At 39.6% G+C, this 26,873-nt stretch overlaps 1 protein-coding gene across 2 annotated transcripts in view; it reads left to right on the top strand.

Moving 5' to 3' along the window:
* Positions 1-26,873, top strand: part of ITGB1 (integrin subunit beta 1) — a 77,151-nt gene that overhangs the window by 19,084 nt on the left and 31,194 nt on the right. Inside the window, exon 1 of one of the 2 annotated variants that reach the window (XM_022580449.3) lies at positions 15,153-15,286. The exons of the other annotated variant lie outside the window; for it this stretch is intronic. The gene's annotated coding sequence lies outside the window, so the exon portion shown is untranslated. Of the gene's footprint in view, positions 1-15,152; positions 15,287-26,873 lie in introns of those variants that run through there. 2 annotated transcript variants of the gene reach the window in all.

Below are 26,873 nucleotides of genomic sequence, written 5' to 3'. Positions count from 1 at the left end.
GTGGCTCCTCTCTGAACTTTTCCGATTGCTCTGAGTCAATCAGTGCTTTACACAGCATTCTTGGAAGGATCTAATCAGCCCCCTTAAGGAAATTACATGCCAGAGACAATAGAAGCTCTTGAGTGTTGAGGGTACAGAGCAATGCCCCTGGGTAGTTTACCCCACCCAGCCGGGCTGGTGAGGCTGGAACCAAGGTGCTCACAAGTGTGATCTTCTAAGATGTTTTAAAGGAAGGGAGTTCAGATAGGTACCAGCACTACTATTTTCATTACAGATAGTATTTCATTTAACTTTTACATTATATGTATTGTGTCGTCTCCTTCGTTGTCCATAAGAACCATAAGAAGAAGATCATTACATCTCCATTTAACAGGTGAAAAAGCTAAGCTCAGGGAGGAAGTATTAAAAATCAGAATGAGATTCCAGGTCTGCCTGACATCAGAGTGCAAGCTTTTGTACTAAATCATGCTGTTTTGCAAAATGCAGTACGCAAGGAAAGACTTTTCTGCCTCACAAACAGCCCACCAGAGTGCTTCTGGGCCCTCAGATTCTCAAAATGGCATATTCATCCCCATAACTTTGCAGAAACCAGCAGCTTCTATTTTCCCTCTCCTTCCCCAGCTGAATACTGCTTGGGAGGGCGGGAGAGGGAGGTGGAAATATAATGAGAGGCAGAAAAAACATTGATATGGTATCAAAGATGTAGGATTATTGTTGAAAATAGATTTTGAGATGCATGAATGGGATTTCTAAGAGACTGGATTGAAATTAATGATAACCTGTCTATGCTAGGAATCTTCTTGATTCGTATAGGATGCTTTGGCTGCAATTTCTATACTAGTGGAGTCTGCAGGCATGCCATTTTCAGACTGACATTTGTCAGGGGCTCTACAGTGTCACTGTTCACCCATCTGTCAAATCTGTAGATAAATGGTTTCCATCTTGAGTTTATGTAAATTACCTTATGTTAATGTTGTCATTTATTCTTTCTGGGGTTTTCATTATTTTTTTTTCCCTGACTCACTTTCCAATACACCAATCTGCTTTCGATACTAATTCTGTTTTCCACAATGTGAGCAATCCACACAGAGTACCAATAAATGAGTCTCCTCTGTACTGCCTAGGACTGACTATGTATCTCTGACTGACTCAGAATCGCTCCTTAAAGAAGAAAATTCAACATTTTAGAAGACAATTATGGAGTAAGTTGTGAACATACCTCATCATCTATATACCACACAGTATCTTCTCTTTTTTTAAAAAAGGGTGTAATTATAATCACCAAATATTGTTTAATGTCCATAAGGGTACAATTGGTGCTGTACTAGATTTGCTTCATTCTAAAAGCCAAGGTATTTGGAAGAATAAGTCTTTTCCTAGAATCAACAGAGATTATTCTCCTGAAAAGTGGGATTTATTTTGAAGTAGGTACTTACTTTCAAAATAGCTTCCAATTTTTTATGGTTTTTAAAGGTTTATGTTTTGGGGGAAAAAAGAACATGAAGAGATCTATTTATATTTTTATAAATGTGTAATTTTAACAAGTTTAAAGTATGAAAATTGCCTTCCTTATTTTTATTTACTCTGATTATGATTAAATTATATTTATTTATTTACTTATTTTTGGCTGCGTTGGGTCTTTGTTGCTGTGCTCCGGCTTCCTCTAATTGCTTCAAGCAGGGGCTACTCTTCGTTGTGGTGCGTGGGCTTCTCACTGTGGTGGCTTCTCTTGTTGCGGAGCTTGGGCTCTAGGGCGCAGGCTCAGTAGCTGTGGCACACGGGCTTAGTTGCTCTGCGGCATGTGGGATCTTCCTGGACCAGGGCTTGAACCCGTGTCCCCTGCATTGGCAGGTGGTTTCTTAACCCGTGAGCCACCAGGGAAGCCTGATTAAATTAAAATTAAAACTCTTTCTTGTTTCCATCAATTTGAGGAAAACCAATAGAAAAGATTAATTGCAGTGGACAAATCTATATAAGACACAAGGTTAGAGTAAGTTGACAAGGAAATCCAGAAATAGGGAGGGAATTTTATTTGTTGAAATGTTGAAATTGTAGAGTATGTTTTAATTTCTTTATAGTTTAAAATGCAACATTTGTAATACATAATGATTTTAACCCTATAACATAAAAATTTATGAAAACACACAAAAGCAGAGACTAATATTATGAACCATGATACATCTTTCTCCTCTTCAAGTTTTCTTTTCAAGATTTTTTACTTGTAAAAACCAGGTCAGTAGTCCTGTAGAGTATCCCATATTCTGGAGTTTTTTGATGTTTTCTTGTGGTGTCATTTAAATTGTTCCTCTTATCCCCTGTATTTCCTACCAATGTAAAGTAAGATCTAAATACCTGATTAGATTCTGCTTTTTTTCTGCACAACTATTCCACAGGTGGTGCTTTGTACTACATAATGTATCACGTTAAGAAGCACCTGTCTGGTTGACGGACTTTTAGTAATGCTAAGATGACCTGAGTTCAGGTGGGAGAAGTCCAATCCTTCTCTTGTGCAGCCCTCTGCCAAACTTTACCTAATAGCTTTTAGAAGAATCAGTTATTGCAACAGAGATTGCCAAATAGTATTTTTTTCACTTTTATCATTACTTCTATAGTTGTTATTGATGGCTGTCGTTCTTCTGTAAAGAAGAGCTTTGCTTAATCAAATACACTAATATAGATACTTTGCAAATCAATTCAAACAAGAAAGGCAGGATAAATGCTTAATTCTTTTGTTCTAGTTACCAGTTTCCAGAGTAAAAAATTAGTACTCTGGCCACCTCCAATGGTGACCAAAGAGGGTTTTCTTTTGTTGTTGTTGTTTTTAAATTTTTGTCTGTTCACTTTTTAACCATTTATGTTTCTTCTTTCTTAAAAATGAACTCATTACAAATGCAACAAAAAAAGAATTAAATACCTAGTAATAAATCTAACTAAGGCGGTAAAAGACGTGTACTCAGAAAACTATAAAACACTGATTAAAGAAATTGAAGACAATACAAACAGATGAAAAGATATACCATGCTCATGGATTGAAATAATTAATATTGTTAACATGACTATACTACCCAAACAGATTCAATGCAATCCCTATGAAAATACCAATGCCATTTTTCATAGGATAAGAAGAAATTTGTACGGAAACACAAAAGACTCTGAATAGCCAAAACAATATTAAGAAAGAAGAACAAAACTGGAGGTATCATGCTCCCTGATTTCAAAGTATATTACAGGGCTACAGTAATCAAAACAGTATGATATGGGCACAGAAACAGACACATAGATCAATGGAACAGAATAGTGAGCCCAGAAATTAACCCACACTTATATGGGTAATCAGTCTATGACAAATGAGGCAAGAATATACAATGGGGGAAATATAGCCTCTTCAATAAATGGTGTTGGGAAAACTGGACACCTACATGCAGAAGTATCAAACTGGACTACTTTCTCACACCATGCACAAAAATAAATTCAAGACAGATTAAAGACTTAAATGTAAGACCTGAAACCATAAAACTTTTAGAGGAAAATACAGGCAGTATGCTCTTTGACATGTCTTAGCACTATTTTTTTGGATATGTCTCTTCAAGCAAGGGAAACAAAAGCAAAAAAAAAAAAAAAAGAAATGAGACTACATTAAACTAAAAAAACTTTTGCACAGTGAAGGAAATTATCAACAAAATGAAAAGGCGGTCTACTGAATGGGAGAAGATATTTGCAAGTGATATACCTGATAACGGTTAATATCCAAAATGTATTAAGAACTGATACAACTCAACATCAGAAAACCAAAGAACCTGATTTAAAAATGGGTAGAGGACCTGAATAGACATTTTTCCAAAGAAGATAAACAGATGGGAACAGACACATGAAAAGATGCTCAACATCACTAATATAAGGGAAATGCAAATCAAAACCACAATGAGATATCACCTCACACCATCAGAATGGGTGTTATCAAAAAGACAACAAATAACAAGTGTTGGGGAGGATGCAGAGAAAAGGGAACCGTCACACACTGTTGGTGGGAATGTAAATTGATGCAGCCACTGTGGAAAACAGTATGGTGATTCTTCAAAAAATTAAAACTAGAACTACCATATGATCCAACAATTCCACTCCTGGGTATTTATTCAAAGGAAATGAAAACATTAAGATATATGCACCCCTATGTTCATTGCAGCATTATTTACAATATCCAAGATATGGAAGCAACCTAAGTGACCACCAATAGATGAATAGATAAAGAAGATGTGGTGTATATATGCAATTGAATACTATTCAATCACATAAAGGAATGAAATCTTGCCATTTTTGACAACACGGATGGACCTGGAGGGTATTATGCTAAGTGAAATAAGTCAGACAGAGAAAGACAAATACTGTATGATTTCATTTATATGTGGAATCTACACAAAACAAAACAAATGAACAAACATAGCAAAACAAAAATGGAGTCATAGATACAGAGAACAAACAAGTGGTTGCCGGGGGGGGGGGGGAGTGGGGGAAGGAGAGACGTAGGGGAGAGAGATTAAGAGGTACAAACTTTCAGTTACAAAATAAATGAAAAAAAATAATGAACTCATGAATTTTTATATATTCAATGTGTTTAAATCAATTGCAGTCATTTTTTCTCTTCAGTGCTCAAAATGTCCCATCTCTTTTCAACCCATCTCTGGTTCCTATGTCCTTTGATATGATCCAGTTAATCCTGATAGTTTCCTCGGTTTCAGGCACACATGTACACACACACACACACACACACACACACTCACAGAGTCTCAATCCATCTTGTACATTTCCTGTTTCAAGTTTGGAATCAATCATTTTCCAAGCACCTAACAGGTGGGGAATTTCCAGTAGACCACACTTTTGACACTAAGGGTGATCATTGCTTCTAGGCTACCATTTGTTTCTAAGTCTTTTCAGTGTGTGAACTAGGAAATATGCATTTTTCAAAATTGTGTGAAACACAAAACATAAAATTTACCATCTTCACTATTTTCAAGTGTATAGTTCAGTAGTATTAAGTACATTCACATTGTTGTACAACAATCTCCAGAATACTCTTCATCTTGCAAAACTGAAACTCTACACCCGTTTGTTGCTGTTGACAACTCTCCATTTTCCCAACCCCTAATCCCGAGCAACCACATCTTCACTTTCTGTCTCTATGAATTTGACTATTCTAAGTACCTCATATAAGTGGAATCATACAATATTTGTCTTTTTTGACTGCCTTATTTCACTTAGCTTGATGTCCTCAGGCTCATCCATGTTGTACCATGTGTCAGAATTCTCTTCCTTTTAAAGACTGAATAATCTCACTGTATGTATGTACTGTGTTTTGTTTATCTGTTCATCCATGGATAGACATTTGGATTGCTTCCACCATTTGACTATTGTGAATAATGCTGCTGTGAACATGGATGTACAAATATCTTCTGGTGACCTCGCTTTCAATTCTCATAGGTATGTACCCAGAAGTAGAATTGCTGGGTCCTGTGGTAATTCTATTTTCATTGTTTTAAAAAAACCACCATAATTTTTCCACAGCAGCTGCACCATTTTACATCCCTGTCAGTAGTCACAAAGCTTCCGGTTTCTCCACATCCTCAGCCTGTACTTTGTATTACTTTTTTCTATAGTAGCCATTCTAAGGGGTTTAAAGTGGTATCTCATCGTCGTTTTGATTTGCAATTCCCTAATGATTAGTAATGTTGAGTATCATATGCTTATTGGCCATTTGTACATCTTCTCTGGAGAAATGTCTGTTCAAGTCCTTTGCCCATTTTTTATTGCATTGTTTGTTTTTTTGTTGTTGAGTTGAAGTTCTTTATATATGCTGGATATTACCCCCTTATCACATATATGATTTGCAAATATTTTCTCCCATCCCATAGGTTGCCTTTACACTCTGTCCATTGTATCCTTTGATACACAGAAGCTTTTAATATTGATGTAGTCCTATTTGTCTATTTTTACTTTTGTTGCCTGTGTTTTTGTTGTCACATCTAAAAAGTTGTTGCCAAATCCAATGTCATGAATCTTTTCTCCTATGTTTTCTTCTAAGAATTTTATAGTTTTGGGTCTTATGTTTCAGTCTTTGATATATTGTGAGTTAATTTTTTTAAAATTTATTTTATTTATTTATTTTTGGCTACATTGGGTCTTTGTTGCTCTGCGTGGCCTTTCTCTAGTTGCGGAGAGCGGGGGCTACTCTTCGTTGCAGTGCGTGAGCTTCTCATTGCGGTGGCTTCTCTTGTTGTGGAGTATGGGCTCTAGGCACGCAGGCTTCAGCAGCCGCGGCTCACAGGCTCTAGAGCGCAGGCTCAGCAGTTGTGGCGCATGGGCTTAGTTGCTCCGTGGCACGTGGGATCCTCCCGGACCAGGGGCTCAAACCCATGTCCTCTGCATTGGCAGGGAGATTCTTAACCACTGTGGCACCAAGGAAGCCCTGTGAGTTAATTTTTTATATGGTAAAATGTAAGGATCCAACTTTTGCATGTGGCTATCCAGTTTTCCCAATACTATTTGTTGGAGAAATTGTTCTTTCCCCATTGAATAGTCTTGGCACCCTTGTTGAAAATCATTTGAGCATATATGTGAAGATTTATGGGCTCTCTATTCTTTTCCATTTGTCTGTATATCCATCTTTATGCCAGTACCACACTGCTTTGATGACTGCAGTTTTCTGATAAGTTTTAAAATCAGGAAGTTATGAGACCTCCAAATTTGTTCTTCTTTTTCAAGACTATTTTGGCTATTCAGGGTCCTTTGAAGTTCAATATGAATTTAGGATAATTATTTCTACCAAAAAAAAAGTCATTGGGATTTTGATAGGGGTTGCACTGAATCTACAGATCACTTTGGGTAATACTGATATGTTAACAATATTAAGTCTTACGATCCATGAACATGAGATGTTTCTCCATTTATTTGTTTCTTCTTAATTTCTTTCAGCAACGTTTTATAGTTTTCAGTGTACCTTTGTGGTTAAGGTTACTCCTAAGTATTTTATTCTTTTTGATGCTATTGTAAATTGAATTGATTTCTTAATTTCCTTTTTGAATTGTTCATTATACAAGCACAACAAATTTTTGTGTATTGATTTTATATCCTACAACTTTGCTGAAAAGAACTAACAGTTGTGAGTGTGTGTGTGTGTGTGTGTGTGTGTGTGTGTATAATCTTTAGGGTTGTATACAAATTAGATTGTGTCCTCTAAAAACAGACATAATTTTAGTTTTCCTTTCCAATTTGGATGCCTTTTGTTTCTTTTTCTTGCTTAATTGCTGTCTAGGATTTCCAGTACTATGTTGAATAGAAGTGGTGAAAATGAGCATCCATATCTTGTGATGTCTTGTGATCTTAGAGGAAAAACTCTCAGCCTTTCACAATTGAGAATGATGTTAGCTGTGGGATTTTCACATATGGTCTTTATTATCTCGAGGTAGTTTCCTTCTATCCCTAGTTTGTTGAGTGTTTTTACCATGAATTAAATGGAATATTTTTAATAGCAAGATTTAGAATGAAAGCTGCAGTAAGAGGTTGCTTTCAAAAATGTTATTTTAATGTTACTTTGTAATATTCCTTGGTATTGAAATAATCATCATACTAGTTGCTAAATAAATAATGAATGATACTGGGACTTCCCTGGTGGTCCAGTGGTTAAGACTCCCTGCTTCCACTGCAGGGGGCGTGGGTTTGATCCCTGGTTTGGGAACTATGATCCCACATGCTATGCGGCATGGCCAAAAAAAAAAATGAACAAGTACTTATTCATTCAATCACTATTTCTTTGCTCTCTACTTGTTCCAGGCACTTCTGGGAGCTGGGATAGGCAGACAAATTAGCTGCTTTTCTGGAGTTTGCACTTTAGTGGAAGAAGATAGAAAATTATCAAAGAAAAAATAAATAGAAAAATATCAGCTAGTGACTGGTGCCATGCAGAGATTTAAACTATGGCAATGTGATGGAGAGGGCCAGGGAGGCTACTTTAGGTTGGGGGTTAGAAAGACCTTCTAAAGATGTGATAGTTAAGCTGAAATCTTATTGACAAGAAGGAAGTAGACATGTGAAGAGCATTTCAGGTAGAGGGAATGACAAGCACAAAAACTCCAAGATAGGAACATGCTTGGTGAAGTCATGGAAATATGGCTAAAGTGTAGTGGGCAAAGGGGAGATGGTTTAAGATGAGGTCAAAGAAGACAGGTGGTGATATTATTTTCAATGAAAGAGAAGCAATGTAATCGTATATGTAAAGCACTATGTTAGACATATAAACACATCAGATACAGTCACTGCCCTTAAGAAAGATAGAATCTTATAAGACGTCTAATGAAAAATACGTACCTGATCAACATTGGAATAATTTGATTCAACAATCTCAGCTATGCCTGTATGCTCGTTCGCATGATATATAACAATGACAATCTTGTGTCATCCTTTCCTTCTTGAGAAAAAAATATAATACCGATATATGTGTATGTATTTTATATATATATTTCAATTAAGAGGTAGACAAAGAGTAACATAGATGGAGATGAAAATGTCCCCTTATTATTATTGGAAATGCTGGTATTGGAGAACATGGGTTATATGTGCAAAGAGATGGACGTTTTATTCCTGACCTTCAGAATTACAGACTTACCTGACTAGTCGCAGTGGAGGTGGAACAGGGCAGACAATATCTCTTGTGTAAAATCACAAAAGAGATCAGAGGCAGTAAAGTGCAGTGAATAAACGTCTGGACCCTAGAACCAGACTGCCTGCGTACCAATCTTTGTTCTGTTACTTATTCGTTTTTCAAAGTAACCTCTCGTCTCAGTTCCCTTGCCTATAGATGTGGATAATACTAACACCGCTTCATATAAAGAATTACGCACAATGTGTTCTTCATCTTGTTCATTATGCACACATAATACTTATTAAATATCTTTCCATAATCAATGCATTCAGTTCTATCTCATTCTTTTTTAAAGCTGTTGATTATTTCATTCCATGGACGTATTAGAATTTATTTAATCAATTTTGCCATTTCCTGAATGTCACACAGTTGGAATTGTACAGGATGCAGGCTTTTCAAAAACTGGCTTCTTTCACTTAGTAACATACATTTACGTTTCCTCCCTGTCTTTTCATGGCTTGACAGCTCGTTTCTTTTTAGCACTGAATAATGCCCCATTGTCTGGAGGTACCGTGGTTTATTTACCCATTCACTTACTGAAGGTCATCTTGGTTGCTTCCAGGTTTTGGCAGTTATGAATAAGTCAGTATAAACATTCGTGTGCAGGTTTTTGTGTGGACAGTTTTTCAACTTCTTTGGGTAGATACCAAGGAGGGTGATTGCTAGATCATATGGTAGGAGTAGGTTTAATTTTGTAAGAAGCTGCCAAACTGCCTTCCAGAGTGGCTGCACCATTCTGCGTTCCCACCAGCAATGAATGAGAGTTCCTGTTGCTCCACATCCTCACCAACATTTGTAGTATCAGTGTTCCAGATTTTGGCCACTCTAGTATGTGTGTAGTGGTATTTCACTGTTGTTTTAGTTTGAAATTCCCTAATGACATATGATGTAGAGCATCTCTTCCTGTGCTTACTTGTCTTCTGTGTATCTTCTCTGGTGAAGTGTCTGTTAAGGTCTTTGGCCCATTTTTTAATCAGGTTATTTGTTTTCTGATTATTAAGTTTTAAGAGTTCTCTGTATATTTTGGATAACAGTCCTTTATCAGCTATGTCTTTTGCAAATATTTTCTCCCTACTGGTGAAATTTTAATTGATGAGTTTCATTTCTACAGCCGATGTTCTGACTGTAAGAGAAAAACAGTCTAGCTGACATTTTAGGCATGTGGCAGCAATAAGCAGTTATAAATAGGGAATTCTTGTGATCATAGACTGAAAAGCCTATGACATCAGCCAACAACAATGCAGAAATCCTAAAAGAGAAGAGCCACAGGGCTTGTTATTCTTAATACTAAATGGAAAATATTCTTGGGAAGTATAATTAAAATTAATTTAGAATTGTTCTCAATCTAATTAAAAATTTACAACAGTTTTCAATCAGGGTGATTTTTAGATATAATTTGAAGGCATTTAAGTCCTAGTATGTAAAGTTGGAAATTTGAAATAAAATGTTCTGGTTTTCCTTTGAAATTTATTTTACATTGAAAAGTAAACACAAACAGCACACTCTTTAGTCATGTGGTTTGATCACAGAAGATTGTACTTTCTCTGTTCTACCTCCTACAGGTTAAATAACACTGCAGGGAAAATCTTATTATTGCAGAATATTTGGAGGTGTATCTGATGTTTAAAAAAATTGTTTTAGATAAGATTAATTAGTACACAAGTCAAGATTCCAAGCCCACAACAACAAAGAAATGTGTTTAGGCTCCTGGTCTATAAAAGGGACTTTGTTTAAAATAGTGATTTTTAATGTTTTGGGATTAAGATCCCATGAAAACCAGAATTATCCGCAAAAATGCAGATCTATATGTTTAAGTGAAATTGTGTCTATAGTTTTGGGGGGCCATGGATTCATTGTTTCCCATACCCAGGCACACGGCAAGAACTCTCTCTAAAATGTTATGGGGATTAATTTGGGGGAGGAGGGCTGTATCACTTACCAAACAAACACACCTTTCAGCTAACCTACTTGTCCCACTCCCTGATGAATCTGGCCCCAAATCCAGCTGCTCCTAATTCAAATTGCCAAATTTTCTCAAGATACTCAAAAGTATTTACATGAGGAGAGAAATAATGTTGTTTTAGAGTCTCTAGCCATAAGTTGCTGGTAGCACTATCATTTCCTGTACTGAGTGACCCCAGTTCCTAAAAATACCTCCAGCACTATTCAACTGCTTACATTTGGCATAGTCTTCATTCTTATTTGGGAAGGCACATTCCCTTCTCCAGCTGAAGAAACTCAGTGTCTGAAAAGAGCTGCCTAAAAACACTGTTCCCTCTGGGCTCTTAAAAATGTTCAGCCTCTGAAAGCTGGCAGGGAGTGCTCACACCCAGCGGAGGCAATACTCCATGGACTGAGCAAGAAAAAAATGAGCACGCTATATATGGAAAACAGGAAGCTGAACAGTTGAGGCAGCCTTACTCATACGTGGCCCATATTCAGATCCATAACCCAGCAACCGTGAACTGTCTAGAAAAGGAAAAGACTCAGTGGCTAGCCCTAAGCTAGAAGGGCAGACTGTTCTGACACTTTTCCAGCTTACTTTTAAATAAGCAAAGGAATAAAGCAGTAACTAAAGCCTCAGGATGGGCTAGTCCAGTACACTGCCACATACCGTACATACACAGTTGCTGATGACCTTGTGGCAAACCCATGGCTCCTCTGGCAGTTATAACAGGGTATTGAGCAGTGTTCACTCAGTCAAGCTCCAAGGACAAAAATAAGAAGTTGCAAAATAAGTGAACTTCCAGCTTCTTTGCAATATTTGATTATTTGTATGTTATTTGTATATTTGGAGACAGAAAAAGGAGGAACCGGAGGACCGTCTCAACATTCCTTGGTTTTCAAAATGTTAATAATTCCCAGGGCTATTTTTTTTTTTAAGCCAGGGCACAGAGATTCACACTGTAATAGAGAGAGCTTAGTGTCTTAGGTAAAGGAATGAAGTTATTTATGATTCAGAAGCACATCCACATACGTATTATAGGGAATTATCGGAGACTTCTATTCCTTCTAACATCATCCGCTCATCTTTTTCTTTTTTTATGTTTAAAGAAGGTGGCATATGAGAAAAATATATCCAGATCACTCTGTAGAAACATTTCTTAGAAAAGCAGCTGAAGACTTACCTAGCCACTGGCAATCAATCTGCTCCGGAAGCCATCGCACACTTTTACAGTGGTATTTAAAACCCAAGTCTGTTGATCAGCCAAGCTACTTTCTAGGGTTTTCTTTCATTAAATTTTCTGGTAGGGCATCTATATCACATAGGAGCTGCCTAATTCATTTCACTTATCCCCACACAATTTTTTTCCTGATGATCAGTGTTGGAATTGGTCTTCACCTGTAAATCTGGGATCTGATTTGCATTGTGTCCCTATGCATCCCCTTTGAATTGCTAAAATTACTTTTTTTTTTTCCCTCGTTGTCTGGACACTCTTATTTATAGGGTGATGGTACAATCTATCATCTGTATCAGGATGTACTTTTGAGAATGAAAAGGGGTGCTATTAATAATTATGCTTGGACAACACACAAACTGGGGTTATCTGGACATACTGGGACACAAAGTCATACTTATTTTTTTTTAAAATAAATTTATTTATTTATTAATTTATTATTTTTGGCTGCGTTGGGTCTTCGTTGCAGCACAAGGGCTTTCTCTAGTTGTGGCGAGCAGGGGCTACTCTTCGTTGCGGTGTGCAGGCTTTTCATTGTGGTGGCTTCTCTTGTTGCAGAGCACAGGCTCTAGGCACGCAGGCTTCAGTAGTTGCAGCATGGGGGCTCAGCAGTTGCGGCACATGGGCTTAGTTGCTCCGCGGCGTGTGGGATCTTCCTGGACCAGGGCTGGAACCCGTGTCCCCTGCATTGGCAGGTGGATTCTTAACCACTGCACTACCAGGGAAGTCCCCACACTGTTTATTTAAAACTGATCTGATATGGGTTGAGCCATAATGTGCCAGCCAATGGTCAAGACCAAAACATTTTTGTCTTGGGTATACTCCTATTCTCACAATACAGGTATTCACCCTTTGCTTTAACCCCATGGAGTCTTGCCCAAGTGATATGATTATTGCAATTGGAAAATCATTTATAAATGAATGTGTACTAAAATATTTGCCTGTAAAATGTTATAGTTTAGAGGCTTTTCCACTTTCAAAAGATTGAAAAGGCTTCAAGTTATCATGGGATGATTTGTGGCTTACTGGACAGGATAATATTTGACGGGCTGAGTCCCAAAAGTGTTCAAACTGCAAGAGAAAGACAGCATTCCACTCCTGAGTCAACACTGACTCACTCCCACTCCCAATTCTGTATTCCATAATCATGTGATTAAAAACAAGTGGAGTCATATTCATGACATGCTTCTTTAATTTCTTGTTTCCTCAAAGCTCATGACTTCTGTACATAAATTGCTTCTCACACTTTAGTTTAGCCAAATGTTCTGATGTGGTCCCAGGGGAGCAGAAGGACCCATTTATTCATTTATCAACTATTAGCTGAGCCCCTATTGCGTGACCTGGAACAGTGTTTGACACTGGGATTAAAAAGATGAGTACACTGCCTTTGAAATAATTTAGTGTTGTGCAAATGTGAACCTCTTAGTATTCTTGTGGCAAATCACATAGGGATGAAAGTTCTGGGAAATGTAGTGCAAATCAAGCATGGATAAATTACGCTTTACCTTTGGAACTGTAATCTATGCTGAGACCAGGCCAGTTCTGATCAATTTTGGAGTGGTATAACCAGTATCTTTGAATTCAAGGATGTTGAGGTCCGCTGGGTTATTAATATAGAAACATTATTTTTTAATTTTTTTTAAGTACAGTTGATTTACAATGTTGTGTTAGTTTCAGGTGTCCAGAAAAGTGATTCGGTTATATATATAATATTTATGATATGTATTATATACATATTTTCAGATTTTCCATTATACGTTCTTATAAGTTATGGAATATAGGTCCCTGTGCTATATACAGTAGGTCCTTGTTGTTTATCTGTTTTATATATAGTAGTGTGTATATGTTCATCCCAAACTCCTAATTTATCCTACCCCCCCTTCCCCTTTGGTAACCATGGGATTGTTTTCTATGTCTGTGAGTCTGTTTCTGCTTTGTAAGTAAGTTCATCTGTATCCTTTTTTAGATTCCACAAATAAGGAAACATCATTTAGTCTCTTAGGTTTGGTCATCCATTAAGTGGGAAAAATCATTCTCATTTCTTTAGAGGTTTCCAGAGATTATCTAACAAACAGATTCGATTTTGCTGGCGAGCAACGGGCAAAATTTCCATAGATGGGATTGTTCTGTTTTCTCTTATTTAAGATTGGCAGCCAAATGGGCATCGCGGCTTCTTATCTCCCCCAAATGAAACACCAGTTTCACAAATCAAATAATTCGAGTTCTGTGCCCAACAGGGTGCTACAGTTCACCACGTGGCAACACACATTTTCTGCTAACAGAATGGCAGCCTGCCAGCAGCATATTCTGAGTTACCGGGTTTCAGTATGATGCCGGTTGGCACAAGTTTCAATCCTCTTATCAAAATGCGCCCAGCCATGCTCATAATGAAATGTTTCACTTCTCTTAAATGTCCCTTCTCCAGCCCCCTGTCCACCTACTCAAAAAAGTGAGGATGAACAGAAACTGTATCAAGGATGAAACTTTTCCATCTCATCCCTGTGCCCCAGATTAACCTAACAAAAGCTGCTCCCCAACTCACCAGTTTTTCTCTAAAACTTTCCTCATCTCCAGCTTTCCTGGCACCCATTTCCTCCCTGAGTCTTCCCCTTTCTCAAAGACATAAGTCAAGCAAATCCTCACGCCAGAAAAATAATACCGGCTTTAGCCACTTCCCTTCCAAAAGGGAAACGTTTTTGGTCCCACGAAGCCTTGCAAGGTGAGTGACTAAGTGTCTCGATTTGTCGGGGACTGAGGCGGCTCCCGGGAGGCAGGGCTTCCAGGGTTCAAAACCGGGCAGTCCTGGGCCAGCCGGACGGACCGCGGGCCGGACAGACGTGGGGCTTTGAGGAAGCAGCGCCTAAGACAGGCCGAGAAGGAGGCTCCGGAATTCCCTCACGGGAGGATATTACGGTGCGCAGGGCCGCGCAAATCCTCCCTCTCCCGGCAGCAAAGGAAACTGAGGCACCGCGAAGGCCGCGGCGGAGTCTGTCGCGCGACCCTGCCGCTCCTTTGTCCCGGGGGCCCCCTTCTCTCCCCCGGTCCCGCTCCGCCCCTGCCCGATTCCTCCCCCTCCCCCAGCGGGCGCGGCTGACGCGGCCCGAGAGGAATGCGCTTCCGGAGGGAGAGGGCGGCGGCGGCGGCGGCCTGAGGAGCGGGATCGCCGCGCCTGGGAGGCGGTGCCGCGGGGGTCGTTTCCTGCCGGGAGGCGGCCCCACGCCGCTGAGTCTCCTCCTCCCGCCCGAGAGGAGGAGGCGGAGCCGCCGCCGCCGCCGCCGCCGCCGCGCCCGAGCCCGAGCCCGAGCCCGAGCCCGAGCCCGAGCCCGGGAGGCCAAGGCATCCCTGGGGACAGGCCGAGCGGGAGCCGCGGAGCACAGGCCGAGCCGACCGCGCGGGCTGGACGCCGCGGGAGAAGGTGGGCCCGGGCGGGCGGCGTGTTCGGTGCGCGGCCGGGCCAGGGCCGCGGGGCAGGCGTGGGGGCCGCGGCCTCGGGGCGGATTCCAGTCGTTGGGCGGGGGAGGAAGTCGGGCCGCGCCCGCTCCCGGACCTTCCCGGCCGGGGGGCGTCGGAGGGCGCTGGCCTGTCCGGGCTCTGCCCCCGCTCCCGAACCGCGGTCGCGGAGGCCCGGGACCGGGACCCTCCGCTCGGACGCTGGCCGTGGGCACTTACCCCGCGGGCTAGGCGCGGATGGGCCTCCGCGGGCCGGCGTCCGGGGAGCGGCCTTGACCCCGGCTGCCCCGAGACGCCGGCTGCCCCGAGACGCCGGCTGCCGGGCCTCCACGCGGGGACCACTCACCCCCGGCTCCAGTTCTGCGCCTGGGGCGTCGCTGAGCCGTCGGGAAACGGGGCGCGGGGTCGGCGCGTCCTGTGGGCCCTTTCCCCTAATGCTGGGTGTAGACGCCGCGGCGGTGTCCAGGGCTGATACCCGACCTGTGCCTGATTCGTGCCGTTCCTTATGTTTCAGAACAAGTTGAATTTTTAAGGATGCTAGTATTTAATGCCTGAGCAATTTTTGTTTCATCAGATTTGTGCTTTTGAGTCAAAACCTAGCGCTAGTAAATTACGCTCTTTAAGGTTCCAATTCCCCATCTGTAAAATGGGAACAATACCTACACTAATAATAAAACTAGTAACTGTTATAATAACGACAGTAAGGGTCAAGCTTAGCTCTACGCACTTTACCTTTATTTTCTCATTTAATCCCGGAACCGGTCCGACGAGGTAGGTGCCGTTTTTATCACTGTTTTACAAATGCAGAAACTGAGGCACAGGGAGCGTAGGTGGTCATCCAGCTGTATGAAGACAACCCGTGGGGTCTAGCAACCCATGTTTGAACCACAAGTAACTTTGCAAAAGTGCAGTGTAGTGAAAAGCAAATGTAAAATGGAAGACACCTAGAGTAGATGCTCAATAAATATTAACTCCTTTTCTTTCCTTCTTGGTATATTAAAAAGATTTTTTAAAAAGTCTCAGCATGTGACTGGTAATGTTATTAGTAAGGTTTCTTTGGATCTGCGTTCCACAGAAATGGGTAGCATTACTGGGTTATTTTTTATTGTTTTGATTGTACAAAAATAACAAATGCTAATTGAATTTTGATTAGGCATCTTTCTTAAACTACATCCAGCCTTTACAATAGGTTATGTAATAGACCACTTTAGAAATGACTAAGGGATTTTAGTTGCAAGTTACCTCTTCTAGATTTGTGGACATCTAGGCCCACGGGGTCAGGGCTTACTTAAGAGTCCCACTAAAATGTTCTATTTGAAAATAATTTTAGTTCATTGGTTGATAATAAATGAGGGACTGAAGATGATTAAATGATAAATAGAAAACACATGAAACAAATCAATATTTTGGTTACAGGTGTTTGAGGAGAAAGCCATTTTACTCACCCTAAAATTCATTCCCTAGTTAAGAAGACAAGGGGATGTGGTTAATACTTTACTCCTGTGAATAGAAAGCAAACAAACTCCAAATTAAGTCATGTATGTTGACTTCACAGGCCTAAAACGTTAAGTTTTTGTAATGTCGATTCTTTTTAAAAGAATGTTAAGTTCTCTATTAAGATTATTTTCCCAATATTCTGTGTGTGCACAGAATAGAATAGAATCAGCAGTATTGAAAATCACTGGATTTAGGTGGCTTTCTCCTCAACTTTCTGGTCAGTATAATTAAAAGCAGCCCCAAATTAGCATCACTGAATGACCATGTAGTTCTATATTGGGGTCGATAAATTCCTAACTCCTGGAGAAACTCTGGGGACATCTGGTCACTTTTAAAAAATAGTGAAAATTAACAGTTTCAGGTGGAGCTAGTTTTCATGGAATGCTTGCCGCTTAATAGCTTCATTGCTTGACTTCTTGCCAAATTGTGGCTTACAGCGTTGGGGGTAATATAATATTGTATCTGAAGAAAATATATATTTTAAAAATCATTTTGTAAGTGCACTGGTTTGTTCTTAAGTACTCTGCTGGAGTGATGAGATGAACCATCTAACTGGTAAAAGCTTCAGAACTTTGAAGTTCTGAGAATTGTCATTTCTGAACGTGTATCAAGCTGAATCAGTATCTGAGAGGATTCATGTGGACTGATTTCCCCACTGCATGGAGAGTTAGGAGCTGTCAGGTTGTCAGTAGAATTCTAGAAGATCATATTGTGCAAATATGTAAATATCTTTTGTTGTGTTAGCAGGTCTATTCTGACTGGTTATATGTTGGGGGATTTTTGTCCTTTTATATTGCTATTGCAGAGGTGGGAGTCGGGGTCCGGAGGGTGGGCTTACAGGAGTATGAGTAGGGAAGAGTACATTAGTCTTCAGAACCCTGAAATGATAGCAGTATCTATAGCTGTAGAAAACTGAAAAAATTGTGTGTATCTAGGTTACAGGAGGTGCAGTCCGTGAAACCCCCAGAACATTAGCAGCCTTCGAATATGTCAGTAGATGGGTGAAAAAAATGTGGTATCTCTTGTTCAGGAGCTGTATGCAAAAGGAGCTAAACTGTACTTTGTAAATTTCACATCTTTTTAAAGATGGCTAATTATGAGACTTTTACAGAGTTAAGTTTTATTTATAAAATAATTAAAAAAGCCTCTAAGCTTTATTTTGGGTTTGTGGCTTTGGAAGATAAGGCTAAAGTTAGCTATATTTAGCAGTATGCTAAAGTGTGTGTATATCATCTCATCATGAAATGTGTGTGTGTGAGTGAAAAACTGCTTCAAATATACATAGTACATACATGTATAAACACACAATTATAGGACTAATTTCAGTAAACAGTCTCCAAAGTACAGCTTCCTGGACCCCAGGGATGTATAAAATAACTCACTGGAGTGTAGGAAGAAAATATTAGACTTAATTTTATAATCTCGTATTTTAAAGTTTAAACTTTTATTATGGTTTATAATATCTTACTGTATTGCTGTAGAAGTACATGTATTTTAATTGGTAAGTAAATACATATTTTGGATTACATGTATGCTCAAGTTTTTTTTTTTTTAATAATAAAGGTGAGTATTAAAAAGCTTTGGAGATCTTGGTGTGGGGATGCCTTGGGTGGGGCTACGAGGACTACTTATTTCGGAGGGAGGATGGGTCAGACCTGGTGTCCGAGGTAAGAGAGGAGAAAGGAACTGAAGTGGCCCGGGCCTCTGCTTAAGAGGTGCGCTTGGCCAAGGCAGGCAGCGCGACCACAAGGGGGTGGTGCTGGTCGCCTGGAGGGAGGGGAGTGCTGAACTCATCCTGCTGAGACAGCTGGGGTGTAGTGGAATATGCCCATTGCGAGCTCAAAAGCAGCAGTCGGGCTGGGAGACTGAGATTGGGGAATTCCTCGTCTGTCAGTACTGGTTGACGCTCTAGGCTGCACATGAAAATACTGGAGAGCGTGTAGAGTGAAAGGGGGCCGCGGAGAGGCCCTGGGAACACTTTGACCGTCAAGGGCCGGGTGAAGGAAAAGGAATCTAGAAAAGCATTTTCCTTCCCCAATTTGTTTGAATTTCTGATTCCTTCCTATGACAGCTAAGTGAGTGACCTGGGTATTTTCAGGGATTTCCTGTGATGGGCGTGTTTGAGGTGAAGAGAGAAGCATCATTAGGTAAGCGGTTGGATGCAGCAAAGGCTTCTTGACTGGGGAACTTGGGTTTTGGGCAAGCTGGGCCTGAACTTCTCTGGGACGATTGTTGGAACACCTCACCTGGAAAGGGCTTTGGTTTCTGCATCTGCACCATAAAGTGGTCTCTTGGTTTCTCTCTCTGTGTCACTGAAGAGCTGAAGGCCAGCTGTTGCATGACCTGGCCCTGCAGAGTGCAGGTCTTCCCTCTCCCGTGAGCAGCCATCCTCTCCTGCCCTTCACCCCAGAGGATAGGTGCTGTGCCAAGTTGTGGCTTTGAGAAGGCTGCCAGTGCTGGCGAGCCAAGTGGGTTACTGTGAGCTCTCTGTCTGGGTGGAGCTCTGTTGTCCATGCCTTTTTAAAAAAAAAATAAATTTATTTATTTATTTTTGGCTGCGTTGGGTCTTTGTTGCTGCGCGCGGGCTTTCTCTAGTTGCAGCGAGCGGGGGCTACTCTTCGTTGCAGTGTGCGGGCTTCTCACTGTGGTGGCTTCTCTTGTTGCGGAGCACGGGCTCTAGGCTTGCAGGCTCAGTAGTTGTGGCATGCGGGCTCAGTAGTTGTGGCTCGCGGGCTCTAGAGTGCAGGCTCAGTAGTTGTGGCGCACGGGCTTAGTTGCTCCGCGGCATGTGGGATCTTCCCGGACCAGGGCTCGAACCCATGTCCCCTGCATTGGCAGATGAATTCTTAACCACTGTGCCATCAGGGAAGTCCCGTCCATGACATTTTAATCCATCAGTGTACTGAGTGCCACTTCCCTGAGCAGTGCAGTGCTGAGTGGGTGTAGATCAAGGAGTTGACCTGCACCTTGCTGTTGAGGATACTATCTAGTTGGGACAAGTTGTGTTCAATCTAGGGAAACATAGCAAATACCACAGAATGTTTTACACAAGGTACTGTACCAGGTAATATTCTCTAATAGATTTTGAGGAGAAGATCAGCATTGGCTTAAGTGGTTTTGGAAGGCTGTGTAGAGGAGCTTGGAATGGTATGACCAAAGAGACGGGTGACAGATGTGACATGGTCAAAGGACAGTATAGTTAGAAGGGAGAATACAGTCTAATTTAGCAAATAAATATTGCTTCACTACTTTGATATATAATCATACATATATAAGTATATATGCATTTATAGTATAAATATATATAAATAAAATGAAGGCTGTGTAAAATGAAGGCGTGGATTCTTGCCCTCCAGCTCTAGTCCAGTGTGGTTCACAGACATTGATTACAATCAGTTATAATAGAAATTTGAATTAAAACAACACTGTGTTATTGAGCATCACTGAAGGTTTGTCATTTACTGCGCTAGACACTATCAAAAGAATATCTTTGGGGACAAAAAAAGGAGTAGTTAATTCGCTTATGGTGGTTGGTAAAGAGATTAAGAGCCAATGAAGGCTAAAAAAATTTCAGAAAGGTGGAAGAAAAATTAATATTTTGTTGTAGGGAATGTAGTTTCAGTGGAGTGATGAGGAAAGCATTTACATGAAAAATTGTGTACCATTTGATGTGTGGAGGTCACATTTCCATGTACAAATGTTTATTGAATGAATCTGTAAATAACAAGCTTTCATAGTCTGTGAAATTAGGAATAATTACCTCCAATATTTTATAGTTCATTATTTCAGATAGTAATTTCTTTGCTTCTCAGAAGGCATGATGGTGGGTCATATTTGATTGTTGGAGGAAGAGATTGTAGTTTTAAAAGTTGCATTTAGTATTATGTTATTTTAGGAAAGCACAACAGAAACACAATAAGGAGTGGATTTGTGCTTACTAAAGAAGCATGGTTTAAACAGATTTCGAACCATTAATTAAGTAGTCACTCAGGTTCTTATGTTTAGAAGTCAGTGAATGAGTTGAAGCAGTAATCAAGTAAGCTGTGATCTGTAGGTCACTGTAAAGATATTTGTTTTACATTCATGGTAATATTTTATCCTTGCAATAGTTCTAAGGTAGACATTATTCTCACATAGTGCTGAGTAAAAGTGAGAAATTGATTTCTACCTATATTTAGTTAGGCTTTAAAACATTTATCTCCTCTCTCTCTCTCTATATATATGTATATATGTGTATATATATATATTTAAAATATATAAACATCTATATGCTTTAAAACATTTATCTTCTCTCTCTCTATATATATATATTTATATATATATATTTTTTATATATATATATTTTAAATATATTCAGCACTATGTTTGTTTCAGTCCAGTACAGGGCAGAGAAGAGATGTGACAAAAGATATGGTCAAAATTTATTAAAGTTTTGATCAAGTAAGAATTTTGGAGTGATCTACCTAAAAAGTAGATAAAATTACACAAGGGAACATAACTTACAATTCTCCTTAATTGAAATTATGTGGAACAAATCTTGCTTTTAAGTGGTTTTTGATACCATTAATTAAGGTGGTAAACTTTTTTCTGCTAGCTCCATTCATAGTTATCTTTGTAAACTTGTCCCAAAGTAAAATTTCTCAACCAAAGCAGTTGCTAACTTACGCTTCTTTTCCCTTCACAGGGAAAGGCAAAATCTATTAGACATGGCCAAGTATAAAGAAGGAACAGCTCACTAGTCTGGTTTGAAATATGTCAATTGCTGGGTAATATCTGTTGAGTGGAAGGAGGATCTCCGAAGAATTAAGTTCAGGCAACTTTTCATCCTCGTTTTGGATCAGCCCTTAATATTATGCCTTAATAGCTTTGTTTAAAGTGTTTGTTTTTTGCTTGTATTTTAAGTCCTTTTGCAGTCTTTGAGTTTATTTTGTGCCCCTTGACCAGTTTTTGGAATTTAATGCTTAATTCATTTTTTTTTTTTTTGGTCCTCATGTAAAGGCTATAACCTTTTTGATAGGGGAGGTGGTGGTGGTATACCAGTTATCAACTTATTGGATCACTATTGGCTGTATCATAATGTTTCTAATTGCCTTGACTTACTTTGAATTCCCTGTGGTCAAGCCTGCTCTTCCTGGCATGTTGATTCTGTTCCTCATGTGTCTGAGTTTTATAGAGGATTTCAACTTAAATTTCCTTCCTTATCTCTGTATACTTTTCCCCTAGTTTTGTGGTTTTACTGTTTCTGATTGCAATAAAATTTATTTGAGATTTTCTAAATTCCTTGAAGAGCATAATGTGTTCATTCTCCTTTTTTTTTCAGAGAAGAGTCTTCATTTTCTTTCTACTTTTTCTGCTGTAGAAATTTTTCTTAGATGTTCAGTTCCATGCCCTTACGTCTCCCCACTTCCAGCTTCTTTATCTTTGAGGCTTTTTATTTGCCCACTAGAAGTATGTCCATTCTTTATCTTTCCGTTGCAGTGTGTGGTGGGTGGTGATGATTGATTTCCATGTTCTCATTTTCCTGGAGAAGGTGGGTAGAGTAGTCACTTGTGATGAATTTTGTTCTGTTACTCTGTAATAAAAGTATTAGCCCTGTTCCCAGGTTTCAGATTTTTTTGTAAGCCTGTAGCTTTGGAGCAGTTGAACCTTTGTTGTTGGAACTCAACTCAGGCTGTTACTACCTTTGGGCAAGAAGGGGTCAGTGCTCAAAAAAAGCTTTTTTTTTCTTCTGGGTGTGAGTAGTGAATTTTAGAAAGTTTTCTACTTCAGACTACTATTTATCGACCACAGTGGGTGGAAAAGGAGTTCAAAGGGGGTGTTGTGTCTTTGCCTTGGAGTACTCAACCTCCTCTCTTTCCTGTTCCCTCTCTTTTCCCCCTTTCATCTTATCTGCTAAGTTTTGTTAATCATTAATTCTAGTTTATTACTTGGGCCATAAGCACCTCCATGGTCACTACCACGCACCTCTTCCTGCCAGAGAGAGGGGAAAGATGTTTAGTTTTAATTGTTCTTCCTGCAAGGGGGAAAGGTGCTCTTGCCCCAGGGGAATTCATCCCCAGGCTCTCACTCTCAAATTTGATGGCATAGAGAAGAGCAGCCTCTCAGAGTTCCTTCCGTTTACATTCTCCCATCTGCTTGCTCTGTGTGGGGAGAAGCAGGATGAACTGCACGGTAATTCCCTGAGGCTTTCAGCTTGGCTCCGTGTTCCTTTTCTGGACTGTGTTGATTTGTAGATATTAATCTATTTTTGGACTATATTTTTCCTTTTAAAAGCAGATACAGAAAATAGTGATGGTGGTACAGACTTGAGATGAATCTAACCTTATTATAGTTTTAGGAGAGGCTTATAATATATCTCAGTATAGGTATTTGAATCTTTTTCACCAGTTAGGTGAAAAGATTTAAAATGTTACGGTATAAAAAAGGAAGCAAGTTCTGTTCTCTGGAAGAGAGTATTTGACTGGTGAGAACCCTTAACCTTTCTTATTGGAAACCTACTTACATTGAAAGCTTGGGCTTTCGAATACTCCTGGGTTCCCAGCTTTGTCATCTGTGTGTCTGGTACATGGTAGATATGCAACAGGTATTTGTTGACTTGAATTTAATTAGTTGTATTGAATAAAAATGTGTTCTTGTGCAAAGATTTTGTAGGAATAAATCTTTTGTGGATGACTTCCTTTTGTACTATGACCTTTTGGGCATAGTTGGCTTCTGGGCACCAAATTTTAAAGCTTGAAGTAAATGTAATAAAAGTAATTTTTCTCTCAAGTGTAATTGTTTAATTTCTACAAATAAAGTACTTATAAAATTTATGAAGATTTTATCTGTAAATGTAAAAAGAAATGCCAAATGAGTGATTTGTCACATTGTTAAAAACATTAATAGATAATAAGTGTGTATTTAAAAGTTTGAACAGCTCATAAAACCACATTTAACCTTGATGAATAAAGATGAGTTTACAGTGGAGATAAAAGTAATTATGTACAATTTTTGACAAGGGGAACAATTGCACATATTTGAGGTTGTTAACCACTAAAAGCAGATTGTTTCGGGGAGGTGTTTAACATTATTTACTGTTCAAGGGATGAGTTATGACCCTTTAGATAAAATTAAGCATAGTAAGAAATATTAGGATGAAATGCTTTTGTAGGAATGAGACCATAACTTGTCGGTATACTCATGAAATTTGACAGTTAAAATACTTTTGGCCTCCAATCACTTTGAAGGACTAAGAAATAAACTCACAGAACATTTTAAGTCCTTTCCATTTCTGTGCTCTGAGTCACTTCTAACAGTAGAAGGATGTTCTTTTTATCTTTAAAATAGTGACTGAGTAGGCCTTCAAAAAATTGTGGTTTAATGGAGCACAAAGTCAGGTCATAGCTTCAGAATTCAGATGGTCTGGTTTCAGTTCTACCTGTGCAACTTTGGAGAAGTTGTTTAACCTCTCTGTGGTTTGGTCTCCTCATATAAAACAAAGGTAATATCATTCCCAACCTTGTAGAGTTACTTAGAGAAAGTAGTTAGCTGCTTTATTTTTATTGTCATCATTATAGTCATTTGAAGGTGTCGGAATAAAAGTAAGATAACTTTCTGTTACAAATTACCTTAAATCACCAAAACCTCAGTTACTGTATTACTCTTGTCTGCACCTGGTGCGCCTCGTCCGGCCTCTTCTGAATGAGCAGATCTCCTGTTTAAGTAGTCCTCAGTGGGCAGCAGTCCCTGAGCGAACCAAACTGTTACAAGCTTCTGATCCAAGTTTCTCCTGTATCTTTTCAGGGCAGTTTCCTTCTTTCTTTTTGCCTCTGCTAGATTTGCTTCCCCATGACAGAAGAAGCCTCAAGTCATTCTTCCTTATTTCTATTTGTATTAGGTATGTTATCCTCCACCCTGATCTTTTTTTAAGGTGATTCGTGATACTAACTTTCAGAAATATCTGTGCTTTATCTAATGTCATAAAAAGCACTGAGGTTTTGCTGCTTTTATTGTTTTACATACAATTTGTTCTAAATATAATTGTTAGAAAGTAGAATAATCCTACTTAAATGTGGAACTGAAAATATTATCTAATTATACTTAACATAATTAGTATCTAATTAATATAATAATTAGCATCTGATTAAACCTTATTATATACAGTATAAGGTTTTGATGTCATATCAAAATAATATTTGAGTGGCTATAAAAATCAATCTTAATCTGTTGTTTGCAGTTGTGTTCTTTCTAACCCTTACACTTTATCCTTTCTTCCATATCTTGTGTTTCACGTAACATGGGTCAATTCAGAGTTTTTGGTTATAATTATGATTGAAAAAAAGCAAAACATTCAAACATGGTTACTTTTAAAAAAAATTTTTTTTTAAATTGGGGTATAGTTGTTTTACAGTGTTGTGTTAGTTTCTACTGTACAGCGAAGTGGAGTTCCCTGTGCTGTACAGCAGGTTCTTGTTATCTATTTTATACATATTAGTTAGTGTATATATGTCAATCCCAATCTCCCAATCCATCCCACCCACCCTTTCCCCCCTTGGTGTCCATATGTTTGTTCTCTACGTCTTTGTGTCTATTTCTGCCTTGCAGACAGGTTCATCTGTACCATTTTTCTAGATTCCACATATGTGCATTAATATACGATACTTGTTTTTCTCTTTCTGACTTACTTCACTCGGTATGACAGTCTCTAGGTCCATCCATGTCTCTACAAATGACCCAATTTCGTTCCTTTTAAAAACATAGTTACTTCTTTATTGAATCAAGTTGTTGAGCTCCAGCTGTAATGTGTAGTAATAATGATAACAAGTACCATCTAGGTAGTGCTTACAATGTGCCAGATGCTGTTTTAAATGCTTTATATTTACAACTCATTTAAACTTCACATAACCCCTATAAGGTAGGAACTACCTTGCCCATTTTAAAGATGAAGAAACCGAGGCATAGATGAAATAACTCCAGTATCACCTACCTAATTAGGGGTTGATCAGAGGTTTCAGCCCGAGCGTCTGGCTCCACAGTCCACACTCTGAACTCTGCTACGCCTTAGCAAACAGTGGTGGGCACAGCACAGCACAGCACTCTTCTTGCCCTTGTTAAGCTTTTTTTTTTTTTTTTTTTTTTTGGATACCTCAGAGTATCTGCAGTTATCTTTAGATTATTTATTAAATATTAAGATACCGTGCTAGGTACAGAGGACATGGAGACTTGACTTCTAGAAGATGACAATTCATAAGGCAGGTCAGCCTTACTACACATCTATAGTAGATGGGTAAGAGCTACATACATCTTAAATACTAAATCTTTTGAACAGAGGTTGTTGGTGTTTGTCTTAATATATGTGTACGTCTGTATGTGAATCACCCAGCTTAACCCCCCTCCCCAGTTCTTGCCATCATTGAGGCTCTCAGGAGTTAGTGCAGGTGATACTTCTCACATTCTGGTCTAACACTTTTCTGGCTCTTTCAACTCCCATGGCTTTGAGCGCTGAACTAGAAACCTCTTCTGTCCTCCTCACTTCCTCCTGGCCTCCTGTGGGTCCCGCCGCTCCTGCGCGCAGAGCAGTTGTGTGACTCACTCCGGCTGACTGCATCTTGCCTCAAGTGCTTCTGTCTTTTCAATCCCTGGGGCTTCTCCAACAAGCCCTGTCTGTCCGTAGGATGAGAAGCTGGCAGCAGCCTTCTGGGCTGCTGCACTGTTGTTCTTGGAAGTGTAGGGCAGCTCATGCCCTTGGGGCAGACTTCTACCTGTGGGGACTCAAACTGACAGACGTGATCCTCGGTGATCCTTCACGGTGATCCTCCTCTGGACACACTTTCTACAGTTGTCCCTGGTATTCTAGGGGGACTGGTTCCAGGACACGTCCCGTCTGCCCCACCCCCAACCAAATCCACAGAGGCTCAGGTCTCTCTTATAGGATGGTGTAGTATTTGCATGTAACCTATGCACTTCCTCACGTACACTTTAAATCACCTCTAGATGACTTATAATACCTAATAAAATGTAAATACTATGTAAATAGTTGCCTGTGCAGGGCACATTCAAGTTTTGCTTTTTGGAAC

This window comes from Delphinapterus leucas, chromosome 2 (genome assembly GCF_059928025.1).
Source record: "Delphinapterus leucas isolate spDelLeu-1000000601 "Yukka" chromosome 2, BTC_Dleu_Yukka2, whole genome shotgun sequence".
Taxonomy (NCBI): domain Eukaryota; kingdom Metazoa; phylum Chordata; class Mammalia; order Artiodactyla; family Monodontidae; genus Delphinapterus; species Delphinapterus leucas.
The sequence above is the reverse complement of the archived record's forward strand: the minus strand, read 5'-3'. Positions and strand labels throughout refer to the sequence as shown.